Source organism: Cupressus sempervirens, chromosome 6, assembly GCF_028749045.1.
Source record: "Cupressus sempervirens isolate cs-2001-9-10 chromosome 6, ASM2874904v1, whole genome shotgun sequence".
Classification (NCBI taxonomy): Eukaryota; Viridiplantae; Streptophyta; class Pinopsida; order Cupressales; family Cupressaceae; genus Cupressus; species Cupressus sempervirens.
In genome coordinates, this window is record NC_143123.1 from 7341480 (window position 1) to 7369331 (window position 27852).

Below are 27852 nucleotides of genomic sequence, written 5' to 3' on the forward strand. Positions count from 1 at the left end.
TTATTCCTGCAATTGGGGGTCTACTCAAGAAATCTACTACCTTATTAGCGCTTCCCTTCTTATGGAAAATGTTGAGATGAAATTGCTAAAGATACACTGACCACCTTTGATGTCTATCATTCTACAAATTTACTTGTGTTTGCAAAAAATGAAGGGGTTTGTGATCTATATGGATGCCACTTTCTTTGCCTAGAATATAATGCTTCCATTGTTTGCAAGTTAGAACAATGAAATATAATTCCTTATCATAGGTAGGATATCTATAGACAGTATCAAAGAATGTTTCACTATGGTAGGCAATTAGATGTACCTCTATTTGACATTTCCAACACCTCTATTTTATGAGTTTTCAGCTAAGCCAAATATAGGTTTCAATATTACATTTTAAGGCAACTCCAACTCATAATTATTTCAGCATTCAAATTTAAGACTCTTATTTGCTGTTAGAGTGTTATATCAATTGAACTATTGATCCTTCTTGATTATATGTATTAGGGGAAGGTTCTAACAACCCACAGATCTGAATGGTCTATTTAAAAAATTGCCAATAATTAACAAAGATTTCATTTATAGTTCTAAAATTGTCAATACTCATACACAAAGGCTGAATACTTATTATCAAAAATACCAACTAAAAATAAAATTTCAATTATCATTTTTCTCTTTCTTTAATACCCATAATAAAAAATGTACCCTAAAATAACTCATTCTCTTCCTCACGCCATAAAAGAAAGAATCATAGAAAATTAAATTAAATCTTCACTAATTGTTGGGTTGATTTTTTTGTATAGGGAGCATGATATAGAGAAATACATATTAATAGACTTTTAGTTATTATTTTTTAGCTTGACTAATTGTTGGATGGATTGTTTTGAATAGGAATCATAATCATACCCAAGAGAGGATTAGAGGATTTTTTATGTGTGATTGGGCATTTAGAGTAGTGCAAAGATTTGTATAACAATGTAAGCTCTTAAGATTTTTTAGTCATGGAGGCTGGTTATAGATTATTTACAGATATCTTAGCCATGGCTTCAACCTTAGCTTAGGAAAACAAGTTGGTTATCAAGAATAGAGTCAATCAGCATTGGAAGGTATTTTATTTTATGTTACTTCTTTTAGTATCAGACCAACACATTGTTGAAATATCTCATGTGTTTTGGTTGCCTCTTGAGCCAAACACCCACCTACCACCCTCATAACTAGTAGAATGGTCAAAAAATTTAATGCTCGGTAGGTGAGTTGTTTCAAATTTGGAAAAGAGGGAGAAACATTTTTGGAAAGAAGACAAAAGGAATGCTTATTGATTCATTCAGTTGAGTTGAAGAGTTTAGCAGATCAGAAGTTGTAGAGAAAAGAAGAGAAGGAAGAAGAAAAGGAAGTAGATCAACATATCAAGTTTAAGTGTAGAGACAAAAGGAAGTTTGTTTCGTGCCTGCAGTTTCATGTTTTTCTTCTCTTGTCATTCTATAAGTTTTTTTTTTTATTGGATTTGTCCTGTGAAGTAGTGATTGCTCGAGGCATTGTTGTATGTAGCCATTATAGCTATAAGTTTAAAGTTTGAAGTTTGATGTTTTACCTATTTGGAGTTTTTAGGGTTATTTTAGGGTTTTTTGGTTGAAGATGAATGCTCCTAGATTTTGTAATAGTTTACCATATTTGAATAGCAAGTAGGCATACTTGAATCCATTGTTCTTCCTCTATTTATTGCATTTAAGAAGTTTATTGTTAAAAGCTTCATACTTCAGCTCTCTGGTTTTAATGGTGGAAAAATTCACATTGTAAGTTTGGTCACTTGGTCTAGTCTTTTCCCAGGTTATAACATTGTAGTTTAAACTGAGCTCACTTAGCATCCACTTCTATTGAGCACCACTTTGTAGTGGCTACTGGTAGCTCACTCGATATTGCTTGCTATCGAGCTCACTCAACATTTATTTGTGCCGAGTTCACTTGGCTTCCTCTTGTGCCAAGCTCACTTGGCACCCTCCTATCACTCGACATCCATTGGTGCCGAGCAAAGCTGTTACTTGACACCTTCATGTGTAGAGAAAAACTAGCACTCGACACCTTCATGTGCCGAGAAAAATTCTTAGGTTTGTGACTTTAATTTTTCACATGGTATCAAAGCTTTGAGGCCCCACATTCATAGTGAGTTAGGGAATTTATTTTTTTGGGATATTTGACATGGTAGGACATGCAGGAAAGATATGGAAGCAACTAGCATCATTTAATGGACAAAATTATGATACATGGGCAAAGAGGATGAAAACCATACTGGTTGCAAATGATTTGTGGGAGTTTGTGATTATTGGGTTCAATGATATGATAGAACCAACTTAGTATTCTGCCCTCTCAAATCCACAAAAGACTTAGTTGAAAGAGTCAAGGAGAAAGGATGCTAAGGCATTAAGTCTGATTGAAGCAATAATGACAGAGACAATTTTTTCAAATAATACAACAGAAAATTACACAGAGGAAGCATTGGATATCCTTGAGAAAGAATTCAAAGAGATTGATAAGGTTACAGTATTGAAACTCCAAATGATTAGAAGAGAGTTTAAAAACCTTCAGATTAGGGACAATGAACCTATTTCAGAGTTCAACTCATGAATCTCCACTTTGATAAACTAGCTCAAATCAAATGGAGAAGAGTAAGATGAGTAGAGAATTGTAGAGAAGATACTGAGGTGTTTACCTTAGAAATATGAAAATCTTGTCATGACCATAGAGGAAGCAAAGGACCTCACCACATCGACCATGGATGAGTTGATGGGAACTCTTCAAACTCATGAGCATCGGATAAACAAGCTAGCAACTACTTCCCAAGAGTAGTCTTTTAAGGCTCAAGAGAATTCAAGAGGTGGGGGGAGAGGTAGAAATGGCTTCAATTGAGGCTCAAGAAGTAGAGGTCATGGAAGTTATGGTCAAAGGAATGTTGGTGCAGAAAGCTCAAGAAGAGAAACCAACCAAGAGGGAGCAACCACCTCTCAAAATAGCTCTCGAGGAGGTAAGAAAAATAACAACTCCAATAAAAAGTAATATTGAATGCTATTATTGTCATAAGTATGGACATTATGCAAGTGAATGCTAGAAGAAATAGGGTGATCAATCAAAAAATGCTAATGCGGCTGATGTGAACATGGGAAATGCAAACAATCCCATTGCCTTCATCATGTGTAACATTGCTGAAGAAGGAAGCCCTGAGGTATGGTACCTGGAAAGCAAATGTAGCGACCACATGAGTGGTAATGAAAGTTTATTTTCTTTCATTGATAAGAATTTTAAGTTTGAAATTAAAATGGGAAATAATGGAACCATTCCCATAGTGGGAAAATGATCTATCATGGTCCGCACCAAGCAAGGTGAGAAGAAGGAGATAAAAAATGTGTATTTTGCCCCCAGTATGAAGCACAACTTGATGATTGTTGGACAACTCATTTAAAATGGATACAAGGTGCTAATGGAAAATGACAAGTATGTCAGGCATGAGATGGATGGGAGTAATAGATTACTTGCAATAGTCCAAATGACAAAGAACTAGATGTTCCTGTTGAGAATAGAGACATGTTTCTCTTCTCAAGTCAATGCTGCACCTCCCAAGCATGCATGTACATCAATACACCAAAAATTAGCTCTTAGGAGCATGATTTAAGATCCCTCCAAGCTTTGGCATCTTAGGTATCAACATCTTGGCTTTGCCGGTTTAAATTTTTTGTCTAAGAAAAGAATGGTAGATGGTTTGCCAAGCATTGTAAATTCATATGACAAGTGTGAGGCTTGCATATTGGGTAAGCAACATAGGGTTCCCTTTAATTATAGAAATTCTAGAAGGGCTAGAGCACCATTAGAATTGGTGCATTCTGATTTGGTAGGCCCTATGCAAATTACTTCTATTGGGGGGAGTACTTATTTTATGACATTCATAGATGATTTCAGTCAGAGGACATAGGTGTATTTCTTAAAGAATAAATTTGAAGCGTTTGACAAATTTGTAGAATTTAAAACCCTGAATAAAAAAGAATGTGGACACTATGTTAAGGTCCTTATATCAGATAGAGGAGGGGAGTATACCTCTAATGTGTTTGTAAATTTTTCTAAGAAAAATGGCATAAGAAAAGAGCTTGCAACCAGTTATACTCCGCAGCAAAATGAAGTGGCTAAGAGAAAGAATAGGACCATTTTTGAAATGGCAAGAAGTATGATGAAAAAAAAAGGACTCCCAACTAAATATTGGGGAGAAGCTATAGCAACAACAATATACTTGATCAATAGGTGTCCTACAAAATTAGTTTGTGATAAGATTCCTCTTGAGGCTTGGTCAAGGGGCAGATGGATAGTTGAGCACTTGAGAGTGTTCAAATTGTAGCATATGCATATGTGCCTAAAGAAAAAAGGAAAAAGCTGCATGAAAAAGGTGTGCAGTGTATCTTCACATGGTACAACTCAGAATCAAAGGCCTATAGGCTATACAATCCAATTTCTAAGAAGATCACCATTTCAAGAGATGTGGAGTTTCTTGAAAATTAGTCATGGGATGGCTCAGCAGATGAATCCTCAACCACTTCAAGTAAAGTGCCTACTATTGAAGAGGAAGAAGATGACATTGTAATCAGCAAGAAGATGGAGCAGCAAACATAGATTGCAAAAAAAGTAAAAAAGGGAAGCAACCCTTAACATGCCAAACAATAGCTCCAAGCACTTCAAGACAACCCTGAGCTAGTATGCAAAATAGTAGCAGCAACAATACTAAAAATTTAGATCCCACTCTTACCTCCCTATTTCCAAGAAAGACCAAGAGTCTAAAGGAGATATACCAAGAAGAAAGGTATGAGGAAGATTATGATGAGAGTGTAAATTTCACACTATTTTCTCATAGTGACCCAATTTATTTTGAGAAAGCTATGAATGAGAAGAAATGGTGTAATGCCATGGATGAAGAAATAGATGCTATTGAAAGAAATGAGACATGGGAGTTCACTACTTTGCCTCCTAAGAAGCATGTAATTAGAGTGAAATGGGTTTATAAGACCAAGTGCAATGTTGAAGGAAAAATAGATAGGCATAAGGCATGTTTAGTGGTCAAGGGGTATAACCAATACTATGGTAGAGATTATGATGAGACATATGCCCCAGTTGCAAGAATGGAAATCGTGTGTGCTGTCATAGCAATTGCAACCTAGTACAAATGGAAGGTATATCAAATTGATGTGAAGTCTGCCTTCCTAAATGGTGTATTGAAGGAAGAAGTTTATGTGGATCTGCCACCTGGTTATGAAGTTGCAGGTGAAGAACACAAAGTGTATAGACTAAAAAGAGCTCTTTATGGGCTCAAGCAAGCTCCAAGGGCATGGTACAATAGAATTGAATCATATTTGATGATCAATGGCTTTAGTAAAAGTGATGGTGAGCCTACACTGTAAATCAAGGCAACAAATGGTAATGTGTTGATTGTTGTTTTGTATGGAGATGATTTAATTTTTATTGGAAATGATAATTTCCTAATTGGTGAGTTCAAAGAGGCCATTTGAAATGATAGACCTAGGTCTCTTGAAGTATTTTCTAGGCATAGAAGTAAAAAAAATGCATGATGGCATCTTTATCTCTCAAGAAAAATATGCAAGGCAGATTTTGGAGAGATTAAAAATGTAGAACAGTAAGGCAGCCTCAACAACAACAGTAGTAGGTTTGAAGTTGAGCAAAGAATATTGTAGCAAAAGTGTGAATCCAACACTATATGTAAGAGTATGGTTGGAAGTTTGATGTATTTGACTGCAACTCGGCCATACAAAATGCATGTAGTAAGTTTGATTTCTAGATTTATGGGAACACCAAAGGATTCCCATTGGCAAGTGGGAAAGAGGATCCTAAGGTATGTGAATGGTACCAAGGGATTTGAAATTTTGTATACTGCAAAAAATGATTTCAAGTTGGTTGGTTACACAGATAGTGATGGGGCTGGAAGTTTAGATGATAGGAAGAGCACTTCCAGATACATGTCCCATATGGGATAGGGTGCAATTTCATGGGCATTCAAGAAGAAACCTATTATTGATAAATCTATAACAGAGGTTAAATACATAGTGGAAAATGCAGTAGCATGCCAAGCTATTTGGTTAAAGAGGATCTTGATAGATTTGAATGAAAGGCAAGAGGATGGAACCACAATTTATTGTGACAAGATCTCATCAATTGCATTGTCCAAGAATCTAGACTTCCATGGGAGAAGTAAGCATATAGATATTAGAGATCACTTCATTAGAGAGTTGGTGGAGAATGCGGATATCAGAATGGAATTTTGCAAGTTGAGTAGTAGCTAGTAGACATATTTACTAAACCTTTAGGTATTGGAACTTTTGTACACCTAAGAGAGTGTCTTGGTGTAGTTGATTTGGATCAGTAGTGATCCTTGTTTTTTTGGCTCAGGACAAAGGGGGACTGTTGAAATATTTCATGCATTTTGGTTGCCCCTTGAGCCAAATACCCACCTACCACCCTGACGACCAGAAGAATGGTCAAAAAATTTAATGCTTGGTAGATGAGTTGTTTTAAATTTGGAAAAGAGCGAGAAACATTTTTGGAAAGAAGACAAAAGGAATGTTTATTGATTCATTCATTCGAGTGAAGAGTTCACCAAATCAAAAGTTACCGAATAGATCAGAGAAAGAAGAAGAAAAGGAAGTCGATCAGTAGATCAAGTTTAAGTGTAGAGATAGAAGGAAGTTTTTTTCATGCCTGTAGTTGCACGTGTTTCTTCTCTTGTCATTTTGTAAGTTTTTTATTTATTGGATTTATCCTATGAAGTAGTGATTGCTCCAAGCATTTTTTTATGCAACCATTAGAGCTGTAAGTTTAAAGTTTTTAGGGTTATTTTAGGGTTTTCTGGTTGAAGCTGAATGCTTCCAAATTTTATAATAGCTTACCATATTTGAATAGCAAGAAGGCATACTTGAATCCATTATTCTTCCTCTATTGATTAAATTTGAGAAGTTTATTGTTAAAAGCTTCATACTTTGGCTGTCTGGTTTTAATGGTTGAAAAATTCACGTTGTAATTTTGGTCACTCGGTCTGGTCTTTGTCTAGGTTATAACTTTGTAGTTTAAACTAAGCTCACTTGGCATCCACTTCTATCAAGCACCACTCTATAGTGGCTACTGAGCTTACTCAACATTGCTTGCTGCCAAGCTCACTTGACATTTATTTGTGCCAAGTTGCCCATTGAGGGAAAAACTGCCACTCAACACCTTCATGTGTAGAGAAAAACTGGCACTCGACACCTTCATGTGCAAAGTGAAATTCTTAGGTTTGTGAACTTAAATTTTCACACACATGACTAAAATTATTTAAAATTTTCTTATTGAACCAAAAAAAACCCAATCTTGTAGATGCATTTTATGGAGTTCTTTGACTTCTGGGATGGTATGAAATCTATGGAACTTGTACTTACACATTTTCAATCTTGATTGATAAGATAAATTGATATAAATTTAAGACCTTATAAAATTTATATGTTTTATTTTTCAATATTATTGAATAAAATTTTAGGGTATTCTTAAATATAGTTAGATTCAATCTTGAAATAATAAATTCGTTCTTATATAGATGAAAGAAAAATGATAATTGGATCATTTAACAAAATGATGTTTCAAAAATAGAACAAATCTATGGCCAATTCAAAATAAATCTTGTCTATATGCACATTATTTATAGAAGATATTAAATTTATAGTCTTTTTCATACATGTTTGAATGTTCATTTAGCTTAGTATGTTTTCTCAATGTCTTTGTTGTTATTTTTTTATTAACATGGGAAAATAACTTGTGTCAATCTTTCATGTCTTTAGTATAGGTAATAGATTTATATTCATTCTAGAATGGGAATACAAATATGTTGATATGGGTAATATACAGATCACTTGCAAAAGAAATTAACACAAGCATTTGTACTATGTGACAAAGAAATCGATGCCAAATTAATAGTGGTGGCTTTTAGAGGAACATAACCATTTGAGGCAGGTGATTACATAACAGATTTGGGTTTCTCTTGATATGAGTATATCCCGAAATAGGAAAGCTTCATTTAGGATTTTTAGAGGCTTTGGGACTAGAAACCTGTTCAATTGATAAGAAATGCTCACAACAAATTGGAACACAAGACATCAAAAAACCTCTAGCTTATCTTGTGCTATGTCAAAAGTTGAAAAACATTTTACACATCCATAAAAATGCAAAGTTCATTGTTATGGGGCATAGTCTAGGAGGGGCTTTAGCTGTACTATTTTTTTGATGAATAGTCCCTTCCTTATATTAAAAAAAGTACAATAAATTTATATATTCACAAAAAAGGGGTGGGGGGATACATGATCACCCCATGAGTTCATACGACCATTGGCCGAAAATTAACTATTCATCAAAAAACTTTAGAAAACAAAGAAATTCTCATGCTACTAGCGCAACGCTAGCCAAGGAAGGAGGATCCTTATCATTAGAGCCCCACCTAAAAGTGGGGAGATTAGATGGCTCAAGGGGAGTCAAACCATCATTTGCAATAGCAGCATTATGTTTGTCTTTCTCTCCCTTAGGTTTGGGAGGAGAAATGGCTAAATCTAGCTGGGGGAACACCTACTTGGGGTCCGAGTGAGTAGAGGACCAACTAGTAGTAGGAGCAATAGGAGGAGCCATTGGGGACCACCCCAAACCAGACCTTCGGGGAGGTGAGGCCAAGCAGTGCCGATGTGATGCTAACCAAAAGCATCACTGCTAGGAGAGCGATGTTGTTGAGAGAGAGGTGTGTGTGAGTGGTGAGTAGAACTTCTACATCCTCAATGATGACTGTGATGAGGGGTACAGTTGTTGGAGGCCAAATCTGATAGAACATGAGCAACCATATAGAGGGCATTTCCCCAATGAGCCAAAAGCTTTTGTAAGTGTGCCACCACCAAAGCCACTTTATCCATTTGTACTTGAATCTACAACATGACATTGTTATAAATACAATCTTTAGAGTATATAGCCACATTATTGTCAAGTGTGCTTTGAGCATAAATGACTGCATTGTGATCTTTTCAAATGGTAAATAAGATCTCCAATTTGAAAGCATGCCATATTTGGGTGTATTTGAAGGGAATAAGGGTATTATCACCTAGAAGAACCATATGCCAAGAAAGAGGTTCTGGGCAGAAGGGGCGAAAGAGATCATGGATCCATCGCCAGTAATATTGAGCCCATCTATAGAACCAAAAAATGTGCAAGAAGGACTGTGGTTGACCACAAATAGGACACGCCATTACTAAACCAAAAATTGCACATTTAGCTTTACTATTTTCAGCAATGCTATTTTTGAACAAGGAGGATGAGTTGTTAGATAAGCTACTAGCTATCTATTGGACAACCTAGAGTTGGTGATAAAGCATTTGGAGATTTCATGAATAGTAAAGTAAATCAACCCAAACCTACATATTTTTGAGTTGTTTATTCTAATGACCTTATTCAGAGTTTTCCTTTCAATGATGACATATTTATGCATAAGCACTTTGGAGTATGTGTTTACTACAACTGCTTTTACTATCAAAAGGTATTGATTACTATTTAGTTTTATGATATTCATTTTAATTTTTACAATTAGTGATATGCACTAAATTTTAGTAAGTCTTTCTTTATGGATTTAATATATCTTGTGGTTCAAAATTGTTATGGTAGAATCTAGTGGAAGCCCCCAATAGAGATCTTCAACTGATTTTTTTCATATCCATACGAATAACTGCCATATGGAAGGTGTTACAATCCTTAATATTACACTACATAAAGGGAGAGAGCTTCAAGGAAACCAAAGTTTTTGTTATCTCCAAAATATTGGGAATTTTGGTTCTAGGGATTTCAGCACATAGTCCAGTAAATTACATTAATGCAATAGGATTGGATCCTCCTAGGTTGAATCCAACTTTGAGTATTAAAAAATGATAATATATCTCCTTCAAGAGACACATTCTTACTAATATAAATGGTTGAATACAAATATTTCTTTTCATATTAAAACAAACACATTCACTTTGATCCTTTTATTTCAATGTGGTTCTAATTATTTAGAAAATATTATAATATAATTAATATAAATTCAATTACATTCCATAATGAAAATAATTTGAATAAAAACTGACAAAATTTTAAAACTTGTCAATTGTTTTGTTTTTATATATGTTATTTTATAAATGATTATGTAAATGGATGTTTATCAATTGTTGGCTATAAATAATTAAAATAAATAAAAGGTATATTATTGCTAATGTATCTAATAAAAGGTAGAAGAAGTTGGAGCTAAAACTTGACATGGTAGAGAAACATACCAGTAAAGTTTAAAAAAAGAAAGATTATATTTGAATAATCATTAATAATATTAAAAGGAGCAATAACTTCATGTTAAGTATGGCTCAAATAAGAATTCATGTTTGCAAATATAAGATATTCTTGAATTTCGAAATTCTATTAGATCTCATTTAGTAAAGGTAATGACAATAGCATAATTGGCAAAAAAAAGTTTAGTTAAATGTTGTTGCTTTCATATTTTGACTAGAGGGCATCGTATGAAAAATTTCCTAGAACATAATACTTTATTATGCTTTCTAGGAATTCCTAGCTTTCTTAATAATCGTTGGTCAATAAATCTTGGATGTGAATGAGAAAGTTGTCTCATTAAGGTTGAATAACAAGATTAAAGGAAAAGCTGAGAGTCAAACTTTATTGCATTTTCCTTAAAAAAAAGTTACAAAAAAAGATAATATGTCTTAGAGATATGTATGCATGTCTATATATTGCACAAAAATGTTCTCCAACCTCTACAATATTTTTCTAAAATAAAGGAGAGTGTAATATTGACAACTATGTTTCATCTACTTAAAAAATATTTAAGTGAATATAGAAGTATGGATAAGTTGAAAATTACAAAAAAGTTAGTATATGTAGGAGTGAGTGGAGCTTCAATAATGTAAGGTCATGGGAAAATCCTATGCAAACTTAGTATAATAAATTGAACCAATAAAATAGAATCGAACATCGATCTCAAAATGAATAGGTTTATTCACATTTATCATTATGAAAACTTATAGAATTAAATATTACAAGATAGATCATGGAAATAATTGTTTCCCCTCTAATTATGATTGCCACTATTAGCCTCCTCCTTCTTTTGATTATAGTTTCAGCTTCCATAAGACCATTTACCAGATCTTCCACCACAACTTCTTGCACTATTTTTGTTATCAAACTTTTTGTTCATCATTTCCTCAAGTCTTAGGGAAAATTGGTATGTCTTCTCAGCAATGTTCATGTACACCAGACTCAGCTCCTCCTGAATGCTTGGCCTCAACCCATTAAGATAACACCTGACTTTATCCTTATCTGCTTCATCATGGCGAGTTCTATTGAGAACTTGATAGAACTCTTTGGTATACTTTTGAACCTAGATCTTCTCTCTTCTTAAAACCTTACATTTTCTCCAGCAGATCAAGCTCATAATCAATGGAAATAAAATTTTTTCTTCAACTTTTCTATCGTTCGATCGCATATTGTGATTTTTTCTTTATGTCTCCTATTTTTCTCCAATTGAATCTTTTGCCACCAGATCTTTGTGTGACCATCAGTTTGTCCTTCTCAAATTTGACTCGATTTGGATCTTCAATACCCTCATACTATAAGTATTATTTTAATTCATTGATCTAATCAATCAATTCCTCTAGGCTAAGATTTTCCAAAAAATGTACGAACCTCAAAATTAGGTCTTTTTTTATGCTTTTAAATTTCCCTAAAAAGCTTTTCTTCTTCTAGATTTAAAACTTCTTCTTCTCCTTGATCAATATGTTCTTCTCCTATTCTTTCATCCTCACCCTCATCTCTTATGATGAGATTCATCCCTTTGGGCATATGTACTAGCAATTGTTGTGATTTCCATTAGAGGGATCCATCCTTAGGTCTAACACCTCTAACACCATGCTCTCATTGTGGAGATATTTTCACACTTGCACTAAAACCCCAATACAAAATGCCTCATAATTGGTGATCTCTCCACATGCTTAGCCCAAATAATGACCTAGGTGGAAGCTACCCCCTAGTCAATGATATGTTTAGACACTTAAAAACTCCTGCACTAATACCATTTGATGAAGGATGCTCCCCTTAATACCATAATATACAATAGAAATAGAGAAAAAAAACAAATAGAGAGAATAAACTATGGGCTTCTTATTATCACTGCAAATGTGGAATTATAGAATTACAACATACAAACCCACAAGGGCACCTTCCTTACAACAGTCAGCAAGATAGAGTTGTAACTATCACCCATAACTACTATAGATAACCCAAGAGTCTTCCTTATATAGGAATTTCTCATTACCTGAGAAGGTTCTAGACACTAAGCCCTAACCCTTGAGACTGATCAGCCTCATATTACACTATTTTATTACACTTTAGTACATAAGATCACTCACAAAAAATTACAAACTACATTTCAAATGGGTCCGCTTTTGGAGACCATAACTAGCAAACCATTGACTTCATGGGCTATTATACCTCATTTCAAAATCCTTGACTAAAGATCTATAGTGAAGAATAATGCAAGCATTGATTACTTGAGGTTTTGCCTCATTTTGGAGCCATTTAGGCCTTCAACACTAGACCTAAAGTTTGTATAGCCAAAATTTCATACCAAAATCCACAACAAAAACTCATTTGGTAGGCTGATATGTCGAAGATGAATGCCCACATATGAGATTAGAAAAATCTAAGAACATAATACCAACTTACTAAAATTAGCAATCTCCCACAAATAACAACTTTGTAGAGGAATAACCCTTATTGGAAAAATAAAATTGGAAGACTAGAAGTATAAATATTTTTGGGTGATGCAAGATTTCCCTTACACCGATGATGCTTTTGTGTCATAATTCAAAATTTTATAAATAGTACAATGAAGAGAATATTTAACTAATTTTGAGAAAAAGATCAAAAGAATTTTTTAGTTCTATTGACAATCATATTTGTATGGTTTTAAACCCATGAATCTATGGGATAGATATTGTTATCTTTTGTCACCCGCCAAAAATTCAAAATTCAAACATTCAACTCATTAAATGGCTAACTCCCAAGGTTAATATTATTTTAATACCAAGCTTCGAACCTTATAAACATATGTTTTGCGGCCCGCAAGTTCCGTGGCCGTAGGATCAACTCAGATCAACAGATGACACCATCGCACTGTGGAAAAATTGTGCGAGATTTATGTTCGTGACATGGTGCCCTTTTGACGCATTTTTGATGGGTCTAACGGCAGGCAGGTCACGGTATCGAGAAAACTGGCAACAGGCGGTTATTTCGTAACAGGCCAAAAAGTTAAAAAAAGCGGCAAGGTTCCATGTCGCCATCGAAAAACTCACGATTTTTTCGATAGCGACATAGCGCTCGGCCGGCTAGAAGTTATTATACGGCAAGTCCCAGTGTCAACAACAAGGTTCGCGGCAACAAAAGAAATCAATGGCGAAGAACTTCAAGCAAATAGGTTGGGTCCCATTCCATACTTCGATTGCCCAATTGGAAGGGTCCTTGATCCACGCTAGCAAATCAGAACATGCCATGTTTATGAGGAGGGGCCACTCAATGAGTCAAGGTAGTACCAATTGCCAAGATGATGCTATGCAAACTAGTGTGGGGACGCCACATGTATTATGGGGCCAGGGTTTCTAATGTGACCATCGGATCAGGGCGAGTCTTCCGTGGCCATAGGATTAGCTCAGATCAAGGGTAGGCGCCATCGCGCTATGAGAAACTGCTTGAAAGATAACATTGGCGACATAGCACCCGAATGCCATGTGTCCCAGTGGAACCATATTTTCATGAGGCCAGCACAGTAAAGAGGGGCAAGTCTTCACGATCGTCGGATTAAGTTACATTGATGGCAGGCACCATCTCGCTATGGTGAAATTGCATGACGGATACCATGGCGACATAGCATCTTGCCGACATGTGTCTCACTAGCAGACCAGAGTAAACAGTTGGCGGCTGGCAGTTATGGTGAATAATAACAGTCTGAAGGATGGTACAGTTAGTCTAGTAAAGGTGGTCAACCGCGGAAGGACTCCCCAGGTGGCAGAATAAAGAGAGATGATTGGCCCAGCTAGTTTACATAGCCTGGTTGACTTTTTGATTTGGATGGATTCATGAACTAGGAAGCGAAGATGATTGATGTTATCTTGCGATCTAATCTTCATGATCAATTCCAACCTACCAAAAATGAATGCGAAACACAGGGAAACACTCCACCATCTCAGTCAATCTATCTATTGTGTTAGGATCATTCATTGGCGCCGCTTTTGTCTACTCGAGGCATTTCTTAGAGGAATATCAAATTTTTACTCAAAACCACCAGATCTTTGATCAGATTTTTTCAGGGCGAGAAGTTATTACCAGTAGTTGAGGAGTTAATGCAGAGCCAATGTCCTTAGTTATGCCTGAACTATAAAGGCAATTTTGTAATCTTTTCCAAGGGTTGACTCCTTCTGATTTCTTTGATATTGCTTTGCAACTCTCAGTGTAACATTCCCTGTGCCTCTGAACTGAATGATTCTCTGTTTTATCTCCTTTAGCCATTAATGTGTATGTGCATCCCTTTTGTCTCTCATTGGTGTATTGTCAAGATCTATAGCCTGCATACTATATCTATTTTTGCCCACTGGATAATATATAAGTGAGATTCTTCTTTCCTTGTGTTATTCAGTTTGGTTTCCTGATCTGTATGAGGTTATTAGATCAAAACAAGTCTGTATGTGTATATCCTTAGTTTCATTCTGGTTTAGTAGTGCATATATGGGCAGAAATGGGTCTGAACACTCTATTTTGGTGCATCACCTTTGTAGTTTAGGTAGGGTAGAGTTATTTTCTGCATCTCCTTCTTCCCCTCTTCCTTCTGAGAGTAGTTAGGTGCACCTTGATAGTAAGAGGAAGCCGGCCTTCTCCGGAGACTCAACCTCATAGTTCAAGTCCCACAGCTTGGAGGTTGTTTCCATGTTTCACTAGGTTGTCCTTGCACATAGGCCTCAGACAAGGGTGTAAACCTAAGTGACAACAGTTTTTGGCATGCCTGGTGGGACTACAACAACAAGATCAAACAAAATTTAAGTCTACTGGTGTCAAAGAAGAAAGAGTTTCAGAGATTAATGCTGGAGAGGTAGTGCTGGCTTTAGTATTCAAGCCTTCAATAGGCTAATTCTTAAAGTACTTGGCGACTCTGAACATCAACAAATCTAGTTCCAAGCCAAAGTTGCAAAAATTCATGCCCAGAGCTGAAAGAAGGGCATCTTCTAGAGGTAAATTTCAATATCAAGAGCTTTGTTTTTCAAATCCCAGAGGAAGGAGGACTAGAACTTCATTATCACCAGTTAGGGGTGTAATAATAGTTAATATACCTGTAAGGTCTGTCTCTACTCCTCCTACTGCTCAAACTCAGCCTAGATTGCCATCAACACTCACCAATAGGACACTTGTCTACATGGCATAGCCAAGGGTTCATGCCTTTGCCACCTTTAATGGTGGGAGTCCTCTATTGTTAGCCCAAAGGCATGATATACCAGTATCTACACTAAAAAGTATACCTGATTTTATTGGTGAAACTTCCATCTCCCCTTTAGAGCATATCCAAGAAGTAGCAAATGTCTATAATATTCATGGTATTATAGAGGATGATGTTGCTGTCAGACTTCTAGCCTCATCTTTAAAAGGAAAAGAATTACAATGGTATAGAGACTTAGTTCATGTTTCTATAACTAATTGGGATGAACTAGGAGCAGGATTATACAAACATTTTGAGGATAGAAGTGACCATCTGTCACTATTAGAACAGTTGACTATAATAAAAAGAGCCCCCCATGAATGTATGACTGATTTTAACTATAGATTCCAAAAGACATGGGATAGAATACCTACTGCAGTGAAACCTACCCTTGGTAATGCCTTCTTGCATTACCTTAGAGCTTTTAACAGTGATATTGCCACTACAATCCAAACTATGGGAGGAGATACATTGCCTAATGCTTATGAGATAGCCATAAAAGCCAAGAACATCCTGATACAAGGAGGAAAGTTGGCTCTAAGGCCCCCTATGCCTTTCTTTCCTGATGTTCCCAACCACCAACTAGAAATAGCCCCTCTTCCTACAACTTCTACATCACAAGCCCTTACTCCAATTCCCCAAGCTTCCACATCCTCAAATGGGATAAATGAACTCAAAGAAATGCTCCAAGGTCTAGTGTTGAATATAGATAAAAGAGAGAAGACCTTGGATAAAAAATTGCAAGAGCAGGGGAGGGAGTTAAAGGACCAAGGGAAGAGATTAGAGGATAGTTTTTCTCTAATATAGAAAATGAGTAACAAGGTGGTGGCCTTAGAAAGGTAGCAAGCTCAAAGTGGCAAGCCTCCCCAACTGCAATATCAAGCTCCAAGTGGTGGCAGGCTTCCTAATCAGTGGAGTAGCTCTTTTGATCAGGGTAGACAAAATAGTCATGCATTTGCTTCAAGCTCAAATCAGAACAGAGCTATAGTCCCTCAGAATAACTTGGCCCAAGATTAAGATTTCTGTCCTTCCTGCAACTATTCTTATACCTATTGCATGTGCCAGAAGGCAGAATATTATATGGCCCTAACTGAGCCTGTAGCAAAGCAATCATACAAGGGGGATCATCCCAAGGAGGTCTCATATATTCAAGGACGTGATGATTGCTCTTTCATGAATCATCAGGTTGGGGAGCATTGTAATGTAAACCAAGATTCCGTTGCTCATAACACAAGAAGCAAGAAGAGAGCTATCGAACATGCTGCTCCTCCTTCTCCTAAGCAAGCCTCAACTTCAAGTGCTACACCTCATGCACATGCAAAAAGTGAACAAATAAGTGCTTCAGAGTAGCAAAAGCAAGATTCTAGAAGGAAAGATGAAAGTGATCCTTTTGTCACTCCATCTCAACCTCTTATAAATGCAGCTCCCAAAGTTTCTACCAAAGTTCCTAATACACCATTCAGTGTGGTAGAGAAAATGAAGAAGACCAATATGAATATTTCTATGTGGGATGTTGTTGCTACCATACCAATATAGAAGAAGATGTTGCAGCAAGAATTAGAGAAGATTGAACCCAAGGATCAGCCATCTACCATGGAGAGTGCCACAAGTCTAGTACAACCAACAGGAGATGTGGAGACAAATAAAAAGGTTAGACCTCCTCCATTCTATGTTTCTCTGATTATCAGAGGCAAATTAGTCCACAATTGCATGATAGATTCAGGGGCTAGTAGCTCAGTAATGCCTAGGTGGGTTGCTAATTCTTTAGGAATGAAATATGAGCCCATTGTTAGGGATGTGTTACAATTAGATGGTAGTACTATCAAAACTATAGGTATCCTTAGGAATGTGGAGATGGCCCTACATGCATGCCCTGGCTGCACTGTGATTCAAGACATATCTGTTGCTGAAGTCAAACCCTATTTTGCTATCTGTCTTTCCAAGGATTTCATTGCTCAAATTGGTGGATTCATATCTTCTGATTGGTCATATATGTCATTTAAGACCAGATATGGAGCCAATGCCTCAATTAGAGCAGAACCTCAAGCCCTTCATCACACTAAATCTTACACCCCCAATTCCATCAACATGAATTGCCCTATTCTAGAGATGGATGAAAATGACATAGTAAATGAGCCTGTCACTTCCATAGCAGAGATTCTTGATTTCTTCTTGGATGAGTGGGAAAATGCATATCAGTTTGAGCCTATGTCAGAGACTCTTGAGATAGGCCTTAGTACATATTGCATAATAGAGAAAGATTCCCAAGTTCCTGATCTTGTTGGGACTAATGATGATATAAATGGAATATGGAGTATGTATTTTGATGGCTCAAGGAATAGAAATGGAGCAGGGGCTGGTGTTATGTTGGTCTCTCCTACACAAATAAGATACTACTTCTCTTTTAGGCTCCAATTCAGTTGCACCAATAATGTGGCCGAGTATGAATCCTTGATTCAAGGTCTCTTACTTGTCCAAAAGAGAAGAATTCAAGCCTTGAAAGTATATGGAGATAGTGAGTTGGTAGTCAACCAAGTGAGAAACCAGAATATCACCAAAAATGGCCCGCTCAAGTCTTACAAACACAGAGTCTGGGATTTGCTTGAGGGCTTCAATGCATTAAATATTTAGAGTATTCCTAGGAAAGGGAACAAACATGTTGATAGACTTGTAGTAGTGGGTGCATCTTATGATGTACCAGGGAATCTTGAGGAGGAAAGGAAGCAAAAAATTAGGGTGCTAGTGAGGCCTGCCATCCCTGAAAATAACACTCATTGGCAAGTGTTTGATTCTGATGAGCAAATTGTGAGTTTCTTGCAGAATGAGGCAGAATTCTTAGGTAGAAATCAATCAAGGCTACAAGATCAGTATGGTGATTAGATCATTCATCTCAGTTCTAACAAGTTTCCCAAGCATCTCATTACCTTGGAGAGTGTCTTTAATCCTAATGATCAAACAAGAGGTAAAGGAATGAATCTAGCTATAGAAAAGGATGATTATGCCCCAGTTACAATCGCTGATGGAAAATATCTAAATATGGGGAAGGTATGTTTTGAAACTGAGCAAGAAAACTTCATTCATTTATGTCAAGAATTTAATGATGTATTTGCTTGGACATATGATGACTTAAAAGGTTTTGACCCTAGTTTGTTTCATCATACCATAGATTTAATTGATAAGGCCAAACTAGTAAGGCAAAAACAGAGACCAGTGGATCCTAAGATTGAGCCCCTAATGAGAAAAGAATTATCCAAGTTGATAGAGGCCAATATAATATTTCCTATCAAAAACTCATCATGGGTAGCTAACCTTGACCATGTAAGGAAGAAGAATGGAGAAATCAGATTGTGTGTGGACTTTAGGGATCTTAATCAGGCTTCTCTTAAAGATCACCATCCTCTCCCTTCCATGGAGAAAATTTTATCCAAGGTCAGTGGGTCAAGGAAATTCTCTTTTCTTGATAGATTCTCTGGTTACAACCAAGTGCTGGTTAAAGAATCTGATAGACATAAAACAACATTTACTACTAAATGGGGCACCTATGCTTATTGCAAGATGCCATTTGGACTAACAAATGTAGGTGCCACATTTCAGAAGGCAATGGAGATGGCCTTCAAAAAATTAATTGATAAGTTTGTCTTAGTATACCTTGATGATATAACTGTATACTCAAAAAATGTAGAAGACCATTTTGATCACTTAAGGCAGGTACTTCTAAGATGTAGAGAGTTTGGGGTTTCCCTCAACCCATCCAAGTGTGTCTTTGCTACAAGCCAAGGAAAGTTATTAGGAAACATTGTATCCGAGGATGGGCTGACCATTGATCTAGAAAGAAGAAATGCAATATTTTCCCTTCCTCTTCCTAAACACAAGAAGGGGCTGCAAACTTTCCTTGGTAGAATAAACTTTGTGAGAAGGTTTATCCCTAATCTTGCTACCATGGTGAAACCTCTTACAACTATGCTTAAGAAAGGTATGGTCTTCTCATGGACCAAGGAAGGGAAGGAGAGTTTTGAAGAGATCAAGGCAACCATAGCCTTAGCCCCTACTCTCATGAACCCAAATTTTGAGAAAGATTTCATCCTCTACACTTTAGGTGGTGAGTCAAATATCTTTGCTATCTTGACTCAAAAAAATGGCAAGGATTAGGAGCAGCCCATAGCCTTCTTCAGTGAAGGGCTTAAGGAATATGAAGATAAGTATAGCTTTGTTGAGAAGAAAGCTCTTGCAGTCATCAGAGCCTTGAAGAAATTCAGACACCTCTTATCCCACAATAGGATCCATTTGTTGGTGCCCCATGCCAGTGTAAAAGATTTTCTGTTAAGAAAGGATATCAGTGAAAAGAGAGCTGGATGGATCACTAGGGTAATGGAATATGATGTTGATATTTAGATTACCAAGCTGGTAAGAGGGAGAGGATTGTCCAAAGAAATGTTATCAGGTCAGGATTTTGATGAAGAGGCTGCTATGGTATTAACAGAGCAATAGGAAGTAAGAAATATTGATGGTCCAAAGAGTTGGATAAATGATATGAAGAGCTTCTTATTAGGGGATGGATACCCTCAGGGATTGGACAGAGCTAAAAGAAGACAATATAGACCGTAGTCAATTCCCTATGTTGTAATTGATGGTATCCTATTTAGGAGGGATTTTAATGGGACCCTATTGAGATGCATTGAAGAGGATCAGGTTGAAAGGATGATTAAAGAACTTCATGATGGCCATGATGGCGGCCATTTCTCTACAAGAACAACTGCCATGAAGATCATGAGGGCTGGTTATTATTGGCCATATTTTTTCCATGATTGTTATAGGTATGTGAGAAAATGTGAGAAATGTGTTTTCTTTTCAGGCAAACAAAGGCTTGCAGCTCTCCCCCGTCATCCTATTTAGGTGGATCAACCCTTTACCCAATGGGGGTTGGATTTTATAGGCCCCATTAATCCTCCATCTAGTGCAAGTCATAAATGGATTGTGGCTATTACTGATTATTTCACTAGATGGACAGAGGCAGTTGCCTTGAAGGATGCCACAGAACCATCAGTGGTTGAGTTCCTTGATGGGATCGTATCTAGGTTTGGTGCTCCTTCTACTATTATCTCAGACAATGCTAGATCTTTTGTTGGAACCCAGATTTGTGCATGGGCAATGAATCACAATATCTACTTGAGCAGATCATCAAATTATTATCCCCAGGGTAATGGTTTGGCTGAGTATTCCAACAAGAATCTGATCAGAATCATGAAGAGGACAATAGAAGACAATCAGAGGGTCTGGCATAAGAAACTAAGCACTGCTTTGTGGGCTAATAGGATAACACCCAAGAGATCTTTTGGGAATTCACCTTTTGTGCTGGTATATGGTAGGGAGGATAGACTCCCAATTTCATTGGAATTCCCATCCTTGGAGTTGGCTCATCAGCTAAAATTAATTGAAGATAATGCCATGTCAATAAGAATGGCAGAGTTGATTGAACTGGAAGAAAAGAGAAAGAAGGCCATGCAAACCCTGGAAATGCATCAGTAGTAGGTGAAAAGGAGTTTTGATAAGAAGGCAAGGGTCAGAACTTTCAGAGAGGGAGATTTAGTCCTCAAGTGGGATTCAGACAGAGCAAAACCAGGAAGACATTCTAAGTTTGACCCACTATGGAGTGGCCCCTATCTGATTTCCAGTTGCAAAAAGGCCAATGCATTCCAGCTGAGCAGACCCAATGGAGAGATTTTTCCCATTCCAGTCAATGGGGTCTATCTTAAGGCTTGTTTCTAAAATTGTTGAGTTCCTGTACATAGCTAGTCTAGTTTCTTTTCTGTTATTTCCTGCTTTTCAAGAAGTGCGCGTGCACAGGTTTCTCTTTTGAGTTGCCAGCTTTCGAAGTTTTGATAGTCTTAGGCTGCAAAGGAAGTTCTATTTTTATTTATTTTTGTTTCCAGTTGCAGTTGCAGGGCTATGGTTTTCAATCTCTCACAGGACGGGTTAGGGTTTGCAGTTCTCAGATTCACACTTTTTGACCCTATAGCCCAATGGAGTTTTTACAGGCACTGGTCTTATGCATCGAGCAAGCTCATGCCCCCTGTGAGTCGCCAGAAATGTTATCTTTTGTCACCTGCCAAAAATTCAAAATTCAAACATTTGACTCATTCAACGGCTAACTCCCAAGGTTAATATTATTTTAATGCCAAGCTTTGAACCTTATAAACGTATGTTTTGTAGCCCACAAGTTATGTGGCCATAGGATCAGCTCAGATCAACAGATGGCCCCATCGCGCTATGGTGAAATTGTGCAAGATTTATGTTTGCGACTTGGCACCCTTTTGACGTGTGTCCGGTGGGTCTGATGGCAGGCAGGTCATGGTACCGAGAAAATTGGCAACAGGCGGTTAGTTCGTGACAGGTTGAAAAGTTCAAAAAAGCGGCAAGGCACCATGTCGCCATCGAAAAACTCATGAGTTTTTTGATAGCGACATAGCGCTTGATCGGCCAAAAGTTATTCTACGGCAAGTCCCAGTGTCAATAGCAAGGTTTGCGGCAACAAAAGAAATCAACTGCAAAGAACTTCAAGCAAATAGGTTGGGTCCCATTCCATACTCTGATTGCCTAGTTGGAAGGGTCCTTGATCCATGCTAGCAAATTAGAACATGCCACATCTGCGAGGAGGGGCCACTCAATGAGTCAAGGCAGTACAAGTCGCCAGGATGATGCTACGCGGACTAGTGCGGGGATGTCACATGTATTATGGGGCCAGGGTTTCTAATGTGATCGTCAAATTAGGGCAAGTCTTCCGTGGCCGTAGGATCAGCTCAGATCAAGGGCAAGCGCCATCGCGCTATGAGAAACTACTCGGAAGATAACATTGGCGACATAGTGCCTAGATGCCACGTGTCTCGATGGAACCATATTTTCATGAGGCCAGCGTAGTAAAGAGGGACGAGTCTTCACGATCATCTAATTAAGTTAGATCGATAGCAGGCACCATCTAACTATGGTGAAATTGCACGACGGATACCATGGCGACATAGCATCTTGCTGACACGTGTCTCACTGGCGGACCAGAGTAAACAGTTGGCGGTTATGGTGAATAATAATAGTCTGAAGGATGGTGTAGTTAGTCTGATAAAGGTGGTCAATCGCGGAAGGACTCCCCAGGTGGTAGAATAAAGAGAGATGATTGGCCCAGCTGGTTTACATAGCCTGGTTGACTTTTTGACTTTGACGGATTCATGAACTAGGAAGCGAAGATGATTGATGTTATCTTGTGATTTGATCTTTACGATCAATTCTGACCTACCAGAAATGAATGAAAAACATATGGAAATACTCCACCGTCTCAGTTGATCCATCTATTGTGTTAGGATCATTCATTGGCACCGCTTCTGTCTACTCGAGGCATTTCTCAGAGGAATATCAGATTTTTACTCAAAACCACCAGATCTTTGATCAGATTTTTTCAGGGCGAGAAGTTATTACCAGTAGTTGAGTAGTTATTTGCAAAGCCAATGTCCTCAATTATGCCTGAACTATAAAGGAAATTTTGTAATCTTTTCCAAGGGTCGACTCCTTCTGATTTCTCTGATATTGCTCTGCAACTCTCAGTGTAACATTCCCTGTGCCTCTGAATTGAATGATTCTCTGTTTTATCTCCTTCAGCCATTAATGTGTATGTGCATCCCTTTTGCCTCTCATTGGTGTATTGTCAAGATCTGTAGCTTGCATACTGTATCTATTTTTGCCCACTGGATAATATATAAGTGAGATTCTTCTTTCCTTGTGTTATTCAATTTGGTTTCCTGATCTGTATGAGGTTATTAGATCAAAACAAGTCTGTATGTGTATATCCTTAATTTCATTCTGGTTCAGTAGTGCATATATGGGCAGAAATGGGTCTGAACACTCTATTTTGGTGCATCACCTTTGTAGTTTAGGTAGGGTAGAGTTTTTTTCTGCATCTCCTTCTTCCCCTCTTCCTTTTGAGAGTAGTTAGGTGCACCCTGACAGTAAGAGGAAGCCAGCCTTTTCCAAAGACTCAACCTCACAGTTCAAGTCCCACAGCTTGGAGGTTGTTTCCATGTTTCACTAGGTTTTCCTCGCGCATAGGCCTCGGACAAGGGTGCAAACCTAAGTGACAACATATATTTTTATGATATTCTAGTAATGGATTCAACCATAGTGTATGAAAATGAGTTGGTCAATTCATATAAAAGAAAAAGTACTATTCAGTACATGCAAAATGTGAATATTGTTGTAACTACTTTGCATAACATTATAGAAATTGATCTATGTCATTATGAGGTACATTGCCATGGAAGATAATGTTAAGGTGTGTTACTATCACTCTTGTCACTTCTTCAACCACTTAGGGATATGGAATGTATCTCCTTTCCTTACTTGTTATTGCATTCTATGGAAGACTATATATGTGGGCAATACATAAGAAGAGAAAAGAGGGTACAAGTTGCATTGTTTACCACCAAGCCTTGATGTTTCAACTATAAAAAGGCCTCTACCCACAAATTCCTATCCCAATCCCTTCTCCTCTCAAAATCACTAAGGTTTCCCAAATATTTTCCTCTTCTACGAAAACCCAAGTTGATAAGGAGCCCTTTGCTACTGCTAGAAAGGTCAAAATGAAGAAATTTGAGATCTTAGATGTTGAAAGCATTGCAACCATTGTTAAAAAGGGAACCAATAGGTCAAGTAAGAGATTGGGAGAGAAAAATCCTTTGGTCACCCATGGTAAGGATAAACCTATTAGTTCTAAGTCCACTGATGGGAAAAAAGGAAGCCCTAAACCCTAAAAGAAAGCCACTAGGAGAAATTATGGTGAAAAGGAGGAGGAAGAGACATGCAGTCAAGGGAGGAATGTGAAGGACATTGGTGGTAGGCCTATTCCTTCTTGTGGGGTTTGATACTTTAAAATTGAAGCTAATACCCCAGAGTCTAGAAAAGAAAGGGATGTGGGTGAGCTAGGAACAACTTCTTCCCTTGTTAGAATCCTTAATATAGATGATTAGAAAAAAGGGGTGGAACTTGTGGGGTATCATAAATAGAAATAAGGGAATATGGTGGGGGTGACATTTAGAAGGAGGAGAGAACAATGGGGTAGGCTACTACTGTCAAAGAACACTATGCTATTTTAGATTTTACCAAACTAGAGGAATCCATCACCAGTGTGATAAAGAGAAATGATGACCTAGAGGAAATATTCAACAATGTTGCCAAATTTTCTCTCTATGTGTGGTACAATCCATTGTTACCACCCTTCACCTTTTGTAAGTTGGGAAGGATGAGAGTGTAGATGCCAAAGACATGGAAAAAACCCATTCACTGTATGAATTTTTGGTGGATGATTAGTTGTGTCTATTACTGAAGAACCTAATGAATAGAATAAGGAGAGTTAGCTCCTTCTCTTTTGCTTTATTTTTTCCTATGCTTTCTAGTTTCTACTTGACCCAAGGGGAATTTTTTGTTCTTAAGTACTAGAATTGTTTTTATGCCTAGAGATTTTTATTGGGCTAGTTTTATATATAATTTTGACAATATCTTAGTAATTAGTTATACTAGGTTTATTATAGAAACATGTTAGTTTGAGGTTTTTTGATTTTAAGGAAGGGGGTTGGTTAATTGTATGGGAATAACCATGAGCTGACCTTCAACCTTATTTTTGTATTTTGGGTCAACCCCCATTTCAGATTCTTTTTAGTATTGAAAATATTATAGAAATTGATGTATAATTATATGAAATTAGAACCTACAATTTTCTATAAATACTATGTTATATTGTAAAGGCAACCATAAGATTGATCTTCCAAATGAAGATGATTTTGCACCTATAAGAAACTCTTCATGTATTTTATTATTTATGTATATGGTTTTATAGATTATAAGTTTCAAAATGTGGATGTACTTGCTAAAAGATGAACCGATATAAATTCACATGTTTTAATTTCTCATATTGTCTAAATTTGATTTGTAGTTCTCACGATTACTCTAATATATATATTTTTTAATTTCTTCAATTAATATCAAAGTTCAGGTTGAGCTAGTTGAAAATTGGTGAAGAACTTCTAAAAGAATGGAGGATGTTAAAATGGAGAAATTTGCAAGGCTGAATTTTGATATTTGGAAAGTTCAAATGAAGTCATTGATATTTAATTTTGATCTTTGGAAAGTACAAATGAAGTCATTGTTATTTAAACAAGATCTTTCTCTTATACTGGAAGGAAAGACAAAGAAACTAGCTTTAATGACATATGAAGATTGAGAAACTCTAGACAAGAAGGTAGAGGAATAAAATTTTCTTTCGCTATCAAATAGTTGTTCCCTCTTTAATGTTTTAGAGGAGTCAAAAGAAAAGGCCATATGGGACAAACTTATGGCTGCACATGCAATGACATCAATTTAAAAAAATGTTTTCATCATGAAGAGATTATATATAAACTCAACAATAAGGAAGGTTTGAATATTTTTAATCACTGAGCAACCAGTCTAACAATCTTGCCAACCAAGAAAATTTGGTTGACATGACAAAAGATAATGAAAAAAAGTCATTACGACGATGATTAGTACTTTAGTTTGGAGAAAAAATCAATTGGTCTTCAATGAATGTTGTAAAAGATGCTAATTATTTTATTAATATCCTTAATAATAGGATAAAAGTGGCATGTAAGACATAATACATCATCAATAATATGATAGGTCATCTCACCACAGTGGTCTCTCATTTCTACCAACACATTCTAAGAGAAGGCAATCATGCTACTCACAACTCACAAGATGGTGATAGAGAGTCATTTTATTAAAAAAAACCAAAAATTTGGGAAGAGTATTACTTTATCTCTATGACATCTTTTACAGAGATGGATAAGTATGTGGAAAAATGGTGGGTCATTTATCACCTTGGCTTGTCTAAGAAGTTTATAGATTTGTGGGAAGATGGCAAGGTTTGTATTGGTGGTGTGGCCTTCATAATGATGACTAAAATTATTTCAATGGTAACAAAGATTATGCTTAATTAGAAACCCTTGAGGTATAGATTAAAAAGATGACCTTAGTTACTTCCTTGACCTAGAAGAAAAGATTCAAAGATTGCATAGTGGGTTCAACAGAGAGAAGGGGATTCAAAGGTGATTGTGACAATGCTTATCAAGTTTGTGACTCTAAAAGGAAAGTAAAAACCACTTTGTAGGGTTAGTATGTTATGTTTACTCTACTAGATTTTCTCTTCTTTGTCTCATTCGGTGGGTAAAGCTAAAGTTAAAGGGGGTCACCTTTACAAGAAGGTTTAATTTTTAGGCTATACAATTTCTATTTGATTCTTACCCTAAGTCTATTCCTTATTCTATTTATTGAGTTGTCTACTCCTATTTTCACTCCCATTTCATCAAGTTCTAGGGCTCAAGTTGTGTCCATTTCTATTATCTAGGTCATTTGCATTGCATAGACTCTACTAGAGTCAATCTGATTGGGAAGGACAAAAAATATCATTATTAAGTATCCATTGAGCTATTAAAAGACTTGACTTCCTTCTGGGCCACAAAATCTTGGTGACAAAAAAAATCATTATTAAGTATCAATTGAGCCATTAAAAGACTTGACTTCCTTCTGGGCCACAAAATCGTGGTGACCCCTAAGGATATTGTTCCTAACTCTATTCAAAATTTTCATTATCCTATTTTCTCCAAAAATAAGACCCCAAGGTCTTCCTCCTCTATTTTCCTTCCTAATACTAGTCATGGGATGGATAAGGATGCTTTGGTTGGAAAAGTGGAAGAACTATGTATTTGGTGCAACATGCTAAAATCTATCACTTAGTGGCTCCTATACTATCTTGATATTGCTAGAAGGAGAATCAACAAGTTAGGGGTGACCATGAAAGTTGAAAGGAGAAAAAAGGATTGGTCTAAGGGGAGAGAGAATGATATCCTATGGCATCTGGGAGAATATTTTGTTCAAAAATTACACAATTAAGAGTTTTTGGAGTAACAAATTGTGGAGTTGAAAAGCTAGGTGTCCTTAGAAGAGGATAAGATAGAGATCCTAAATTCCTTAGACATTAGGAAGGAGTCCTAGCCCCGACTAGGAGAGAAGATGTTCAAGTTGTCTTCTAGAGAAGACAAAAATGACAATCAATGATATATATGCAGAGTTTTAGGAGAGAAGGTTAGATTCCCCCAAGTAAACCTGGAAATAATAGTTTAGTAGAAGTTCTAGCTCCACCATGATAGAGCAAGCCTTTGCTACTAAATCCTTTTAGAAGGATAAAT

The 27852-nt window shown here is 36.8% G+C and overlaps 1 pseudogene; it reads left to right on the forward strand.

Annotated features, from left to right (window-relative positions):
* The first annotated feature begins 989 nt into the window (after window positions 1–989).
* The window catches only part of LOC149550733 (triacylglycerol lipase OBL1-like), a 31990-nt pseudogene continuing 5127 nt past the window's right edge, over window positions 990–27852 (forward strand).